Genomic DNA, 7,604 nt, shown 5'->3' on the forward strand with positions numbered 1-7,604 from the left:
ACTCCCCCTTCCTATCTGCATCAGCAATAGGTGTCTGTTTGAGCAACTCTAAAAGTCCACAGCTCTTCTTTCTCATGAAATTTAACTATTTAGCATACAATGAGAACCTTTCCAAAGTGCTGGATGCAAGAAGCGCAGAGGGAACAAAATGAGTCTTTTCCAGGAACTGAAACTCTGGGCTGGATTGATAAATAGTGTGCTTTGAACTTATTGCTCACAGACCAAAAAGAATGTGAAAGAACACGTGGCTCTCTTCAATTAAATTCTATTGAAAGTCAAATCTGCATGGATGCCATTAAAAGCTGGCAATTTTGGAAAGTGTGTGTAGGCATCCTGGCAAACGGCAGCTCTGAAAGGAGAAGATAGATGGGTAAGCCAAAACCCCGTTGTTTGTGGATTAAGTGCATTAACATCTGTGACACACAGACCAGTGTCTGGCATAAAGGAAGTGCTGCAGCAACGTTAGTTAGCTGTCCTTCATGCTGCAATTGTTATTACTAACATTCTTATTAGGCTGCCCAGATGCACAAAACTATTAGAACACCTTCATCACATTTAGGCAATTCCAGTTAGATAAGCAATGCAGGTTTTTTAAAGAAGGCAGACATGACATCCTGAATGAGCAAACTCCCACCCACAAAGAGCAAGAAACCCCTGCCTCTGACACTTTCCTAGGGAGAGACCACCTAGCAACTGGGGAGCTGAGGAGTCTTTACTTGAGCCTTGAGAAGATGCCAAGGACTTCTGATGAGAACCAGTTCACAAAGAGACATTTGATCCTATTTTCCAATGAGAAGCATATGTCCAAGGTACATACGCTTGCTTCATTCACGTAAGGATGGAAACAATGCTAAGTACATTCTGTCCCAAGAACTTACTTACTCATGCTTACCCTACAAGGCTGAGCTTTTTAGTTTAAATCCCAGCATTCTGCCATAAATCGGCCTCACTGAAAGGTTGTTCTGAGAACAACTTCTGGGCAATCTATAAATCGCGTGCAATTCCCAAGAGCTAAAACAAATGCTCGATGTAGTCTGGACATCCACAGAGTTGGTGAAAAGCTGTGTTTGGTTTTCTTCTCTCCTTTGCACGAGCATCACTCATGACATCTATTATTCATTATTCCGTTCAAGCACAAACAGCCAAAGCCCTTACTCTCATGCTTCTGCTGGATTCAGGCTCATTATCTTCAAGAGACATCTGATTCTTCCAGGAAATCTATAAAAGGTCTGATCAGTAATGACTCACATTATTTTCCTAACCCATCTGATTTTATCATTTAATCCCTTGGCCAAGTTCCAAAAAACAACCCAGTGCTCGTTGATTTGATCAAACAACACCCAGCACCTTCCCAAAACATGTGATGCCAATATTCTTAGCACCTCAGCCCCACAGAATGGGACACCTCCTTGAAACAGGAAAACCTCAATACCCTGGATGAGGCAACTCCACCTAAAAATTTCACCAAACGGGGACTGGGTTTTGCTTTCCTTTGAAAAAATCATCCAGGGAGCAACCCAGATGGTTTGTGAGCACTAACCTTCTCAGAATTGGGTCCTCGGGTATCTTCATGGACACACACGGGAGAGTTATTCTAGGTGACCTTGGGTTAAAGAGTTTTATTTTAAATCCCAGCTAATCTTTGCTGCTCCCCGGACTGATCTCTTGACACATCTTAGTTCAGGTCTACAAGAGAACTCCAAAAAGACAGCGTGAGTTAGTTGGGGGTTCGTTTCTCCTTCCCTTTCTTCCAGTCAATTCAGTTCTGTCAATAACCCCTTTTTCCTCCTCTGTGTTAAGTAGTGGTATAGTTGAGCCAAAGTGGAAAATAAAGAATGAAGAATGGAGCTGAGGGACCCAGTGGCTGTCTTTCCAAGGACAGCGCTAAGGCATTTAGGGAGCTGGGCTGCGGTAGCGCCTGCAGACGCTGCGGCCTCACTGTTTGTTTTGAGAGCCACTGGGTATTTTTAGAATCTGTAGGGAGAAGTTAAGTGGCACAGGGTGGCTGTTATGCCACTAATGACACCCTGAGCTTAAAGAGGCAGGATGCACATAGCGACTGCTGAAGCTTCGGGCGTCAGAAGGCCACACCTGACTTTGCAATCACACATTTGTGGAAGCAGAGGTGGAAAAGGGAGAAAAAATTCTTCATAAACTCAGTAAATAAAGTACTGCAGCGCTCAGGTGTAAGCCACATAACCATGAGATTTTTAGGAGTTTTTAGTAGCTATATATATTTCTTCCTTCCTTTTCCCTCCTTCTTTTCTTTCTTTTTTTTTTCCTTTCTTTTTACTCTTACACCCCTTTCCATCTGCTCCTAGAAGTGAACCAAGTGATCCAGTTAGATGACCTTTCCTACACAGGTCAGAACAGGAATGGGTGGGACTGGGAGTCCAGCTAATGAGGCTGTTCCCTGGGTCTTTTCCTTGAAGCATCAGGAAAGTAGCACTTTTTATTACTAAGATCATCGACGGTGAGGATGCTGTACACTTTGAGCTCTCAGGAGCCTCAAATCACTACCTGCAACGAGACAACCCAGGAAAGCCCAACCAAGAGATGGGAGGGAACAGGATGATTCTGATGGTGTCTGTGCCCTTGGCCTTGATCCGTCACTGACTCCCTAGATACCCTCATGACCTTAACCAATAAAGCTCCCCTTTTTCTCCCTTTGAGTTGGGGTTCTACCAAGAGTACCCCAAAGAAGCATAAGGCAGAGTGATCTCCAAACGCAGATTTCTAAAAACACCAGAGGAATGTTAAAGTGTAAGCCATAAGCCTATCCACTCATGCCCATCCTGCTGCCCAAGGCCTCTTAACTGCCCTCATTTGCCCTCAGAAAGCAGGTGGGAAATTCCAAGCTGATCCTACTTTGCACTTTCGGAAAATAAAGAGCAGCATTCATTTCCCACAGTTGTCACATGGCACATTTTCATTTGTTGTCATTCCCAGAAGACCAAACTTCCCTAATGGTTTTCATGCCCCACCAGAGTGTACGAGTACTGACCTCTGATCACACAGTCCCCTCCACTGAGTGATACTGATGATGATGAACTTGCCGTAGTCTCCTGCCCTGTGCAAAGCAGTCAACAGAGTTAGACATTTCCTTGCAGTTCAGTTCAGTTCAGTCACTCAGTCATGTCCGACTCTGCAACCCCATGCACTGCAGCACACCAGGCCTCCCTGTCCATCACCAACTCGCAGAGTTCACTCAAACTCATGTCCATTGAGTTGGTGATGCCACCCAACCATCTCATCCTCCTTCCATCCCCTTCAATCTTTCCCAGCATCAGGGTCTTTTCAAATGAGTTAGTTTGGCCAAAGTATTAGAGTTTCAGCTTCAGCATAATTCCTTCCAATGAATATTCAGGACTGATTTCCTTTAGGATGGACTGGTTGGATCTCCTTGCTGTCCAAGGGACTCTCAAGAGTCTTCTCCAACACCACAGTTCAAAAGCATCAATTCTTAGTGCTCAGCTTTCTTTATAGTCCAACGCTCACATCCATACATGACTACTGGAATGTTTACTTAACATATATATAATGTTTATGTACATGATCTGGTTAAATCCTCACAACAACTCTTTGAAGCAGATAACTATCATATACCCATTTTACAGGTGAAGATACTGAGGTTCAGAAAGATGGAACAACTGTGCAAGACCACACAGCAAGTAAGACATGGAGTCAAGCTTCCAATTCAACCCCATGTACCTCCAAAGCCTGTGGTCGACCACTACGTATTGAACCACCCATTGCTTGATGGACCTTTACTTGCTATGTATTCACGCTGTATCTTCCATCCTGGTCTGTCAGCCTCTCTACCTTTTCACTCCCACAGAGCTCCTATTAAACTGATGTCTTCCTGATCTTTGTGTGTTTGATTCGCCAGCATTTCACCGTGATTCTTCAAGAGGGAGGAAGATACAGTTACATTGTGATTTAGCTAATCTTTGGCAGAAGCCAAATCTAGTCCTCAAGATGAAAATTCTCCATATTTCCAAGAGAACAAATCCTAAGTTTAAAACTGTTTATCTAAAAAGTAAAAGATGATTTAGATCATGCTTCAAACATTTATGGTATTACTATTTCTCAGCTCTCCAGGAATAAAAAGAACTTAAGTGCTTCTTTGGAACCTGATTCCAAAGTCTGGTTCTGTTTTCCTTACCCAAACACAACAAAAGTTAAAATCCAACAGATAACCATCTAAGGAAATTGTTAAACATATATGAAAAAATGTATATAGAAAGATATGCATGATCACATGTGTTGCAACAGTGACGTGTAAGAAGTAATGTCCAACAATAAGTGATTAAGTCAATATTACGGCATAAGTATGATTTGAAAACTTGCAAAGTGACGAGTCATTAAAGTTATGTTGATGAAGAATATAGTGGGGAAAAAACAAACCTGTCACAGTGCTCAGTGAAAGATGCAGACTTTAAAATGTTGATTAAAAAAAAAAACAGATTAAAAGGACATAAACTAAAATGATTGTGGGTGATCTTTTTTTTGGGGGGGTTGGTTGCTTTCTTGCTTTGTTATTTTTTTGGTTGAAATTTGTTTTGTTTTGAGCAACATTATTTTTATCATGATGTTGTTTGACAAATGATTGTTAATAATGGTTATTAATAAAAAGGCTACAAAGATTAGGCAGCTGAAGATGTTACTGAGGTTATCAGAGAAAAGGAAAGTATTAGCAGAATGTGCCAGGGTGGGTGGGAGTCCAGATTCAAGTCAACTGCCTGGGATTGGATTCTGGTTCTGTTACTCACTTGCTTTGTAACTGAGCAAGTTGCCCATTCTCTTTGCATCTTCATTTCCCCACCTAGAAAACAGGGTTGAGAATAGTAATAGTGACCCCGGGGAGTCGTTCTGAAGGTCACAAGAGCTAACACATGTGAAGCATTTAAAACAATGCCCGGCATAGGGCATATTTTGGATAAGGTGTTGCTTATTATGGTGAAAACCACTCAAGGGCAAGCACCCTATCTTACACAGTTATATTTCCAGCAAGTATCACAGGGGTTCATGCACAGTGGGTGTCTGATCAATGTCTCTTGAATGGCACCCAGATGGATTCCTGAGGGCAATGCTGGGGCTTGCGGGAGCAGCCACCACGACACCACCTCAACCATGACGCGTTTTGTGTAAATCTCTCTCCAGATCCTGTCCCTGGGGCTTCTTAATGCTGAAGGTCAGCAGTCATTCTAGTGGTAAGTCTGGAGCACTGACAGTTAACAGAATAGAGGAGACAAGTGAAAACCAGGACGGCCACAACCCAATAAAGTTCAGCAACGGCCCGCCATCTCCCTCCACTGTTCTGGTCTGGACTCTGTTGGTTACTTGAAAGAGAAATGCACTCACACACAACAAAAGGGGAGACTGTGATAGTGTGAGGCATGGGTATCTCATGGAATCCAAGAACAAGAAACAAAGTAATAATAGAAGTTATCCTGCCAAATGCCATTTGGACCAGGGACTGGATGATTGGTTAGTGAGAGCTGAGAATGACTTTGTGAAATATCATAATTCTAGAAATACTTTAACTGAAAGTATATAATGACAAGCATTTGTCAAACTCTGGATGACCTCAGATCCCACATGGAATATGGAAGAAGAGTGTTCTCATCCATATGGCTTGATCCTAGTATGTCTTAATTCTGAACTCATCCTTAAAATCCCATGAGTTTTAGAAATATAATGTACAGATAAATGAAGATGACCTGTTTCCGCTCAAACAAGGAAGGCCAGCCCAGAGGCCATCTGCTCAGCATATGGCGATAATTCAAAACGACAAGCATGTGGAGGATCCAAGAATCCTGAATCCTAAATGAGTCTCAGACTGTTCCAGCTTTAGGCCCAGTGGATTAGAGAACATCCATTCATCACTGAGGCTTACTCACTTGCTCTGTGGCATACTCATCAGTGTCCCAACCTCCAAACCTTCAGAAGATTCACCAACTTCAGGAATGAAAAATACTTTCACAGAGGTTTGGCCATTGATCTGTTTATGCTATTAGACAATTACACAAATAACTGAGAACTTCAATCATAGAATTTGGAGGATGTAAAAGGATTTTAGAAATCTAATCATCAACCTTATATTTTACATATGAAAGAAAGAATAAAGATTAGAGAGGTCAAGGTGATTGCCAAAGCCCAGAAGCCTACAGTCAGAGTCTCAGGGCAGTATAGTTTTTCTACTCTACTGTGTACCAAATAGGTAACCACCTGCCTACATATGGCCCAACTCATCAAGAGGAACTTGGTTAAACTTCCCAGAAATTTGTTGCTTATAACAAGGATAAACTAAAGACATATGATAATAAAAATTTACTCACATGCTGAATGATGGTAAGATCATAATCACATATACATCATATGTGATTGGGCCTCAGAGTGAAATAGAAATATTCAAAAACAAAAGTTCTCCCCCTCTCCCCTAAGTGTAACTTAGAAAGACCAGTAAATCTCCCAGGTCAAACCATCTCTGCCCTCCTCTTTATGAATTAGAAAAATGGACAACTTTTTCGATACTCAGAAGAGGAATAACAGATGTTGAAAGTATATGACATGAGAAACACATCACAGATTGTTTCTCATTTCATCCTCTTCACAACTTTACAAGAAAAATAATATATCCCTTTTCTCAGATGAGCAAACTGAGGCTCTGAGAGGTTAGGTAATTTCTCCAAGCTAGTCTGTTTGATTCTAAAGCCTCCAAATTTTGCAATACTGTGTCTCCCATTCTTCCCAGGTAGAAGATCCTGCAGAGGGGCATGGTTGCCAGAGAAACGGTCTTTTTGGAACTCCTTAAACATACACTGTTTGAGACCTGTGAGTTATCTCAGAACACTAGTTCTACAAGGAACCAGGCAAGCCCATCTGCTCTCCCGATCTTCCCCCAAGATGGGTTCCTTCAAAGATACAGGGCTTAGTTTCATTTCTCTCTGCCTGATTCTCCTTAGCATCTTCTAACCAAACTCATATAATAATTTTTTTTTGACCCTACAGGAATTTGACTCATCAGAGTTAGAAATTAGGGGCTTCCCTGGTAGCTCAGTGGAAAAGAATCCATCTGATAATGCAGGAGACGTGGGTTCAGTCCCTGGTCCAGGAAGACCCCACATGCCGGAGAGCAACTAAGCCCTCGTGCCACAGCTGTTGGGCCAGTGTTCTAGAGCCCAGGAGCCGCACCTACTGAGCCCGTGTTCACTAGAGCCCATGTTCACAGCAAGAGGAACCAAGGCAACGGGAAGCCCGCACACCACATCTAGAGAGTAGGTCCCTCTCGCCACAACTGGAGAAAAACCCAAGGAGCAGCGAAGAGCCAGCACAGCCAACAAATAAATAAACAACTAGAGAGTAGGTCCCTCTCACCACAACTAGAGAAAAACCCAAGGAGCAACAAAGAGCCAGTACAGCCAATAAATAAATAAACAAAATTATTTTTAAAAGAATTTAGGCAGAGGAGACACAAAGCAGCAAGCAAAATCATCCTTTGGAAAATACTATCTCTGAGCCTCACCATGTTCCTTGCCATGGTTTTTCCATATCACCAGGTTTTTCTCTTCAATAGGATACCTAAATTCTTAGGCCTGTCT

At 42.3% G+C, this 7,604-nt stretch overlaps 1 protein-coding gene across 1 annotated transcript in view; it reads right to left on the reverse strand.

Annotated features, from left to right (window-relative positions):
- Positions 1-7,604, reverse strand: part of SLC1A2 (solute carrier family 1 member 2) — a 160,472-nt gene that overhangs the window by 125,022 nt on the left and 27,846 nt on the right. The gene's annotated exons all lie outside the window — the stretch shown is intronic.

Source organism: Oryx dammah, unplaced genomic scaffold, assembly GCF_014754425.2.
Source record: "Oryx dammah isolate SB20612 unplaced genomic scaffold, SCBI_Odam_1.1 HiC_scaffold_17, whole genome shotgun sequence".
Taxonomy (NCBI): domain Eukaryota; kingdom Metazoa; phylum Chordata; class Mammalia; order Artiodactyla; family Bovidae; genus Oryx; species Oryx dammah.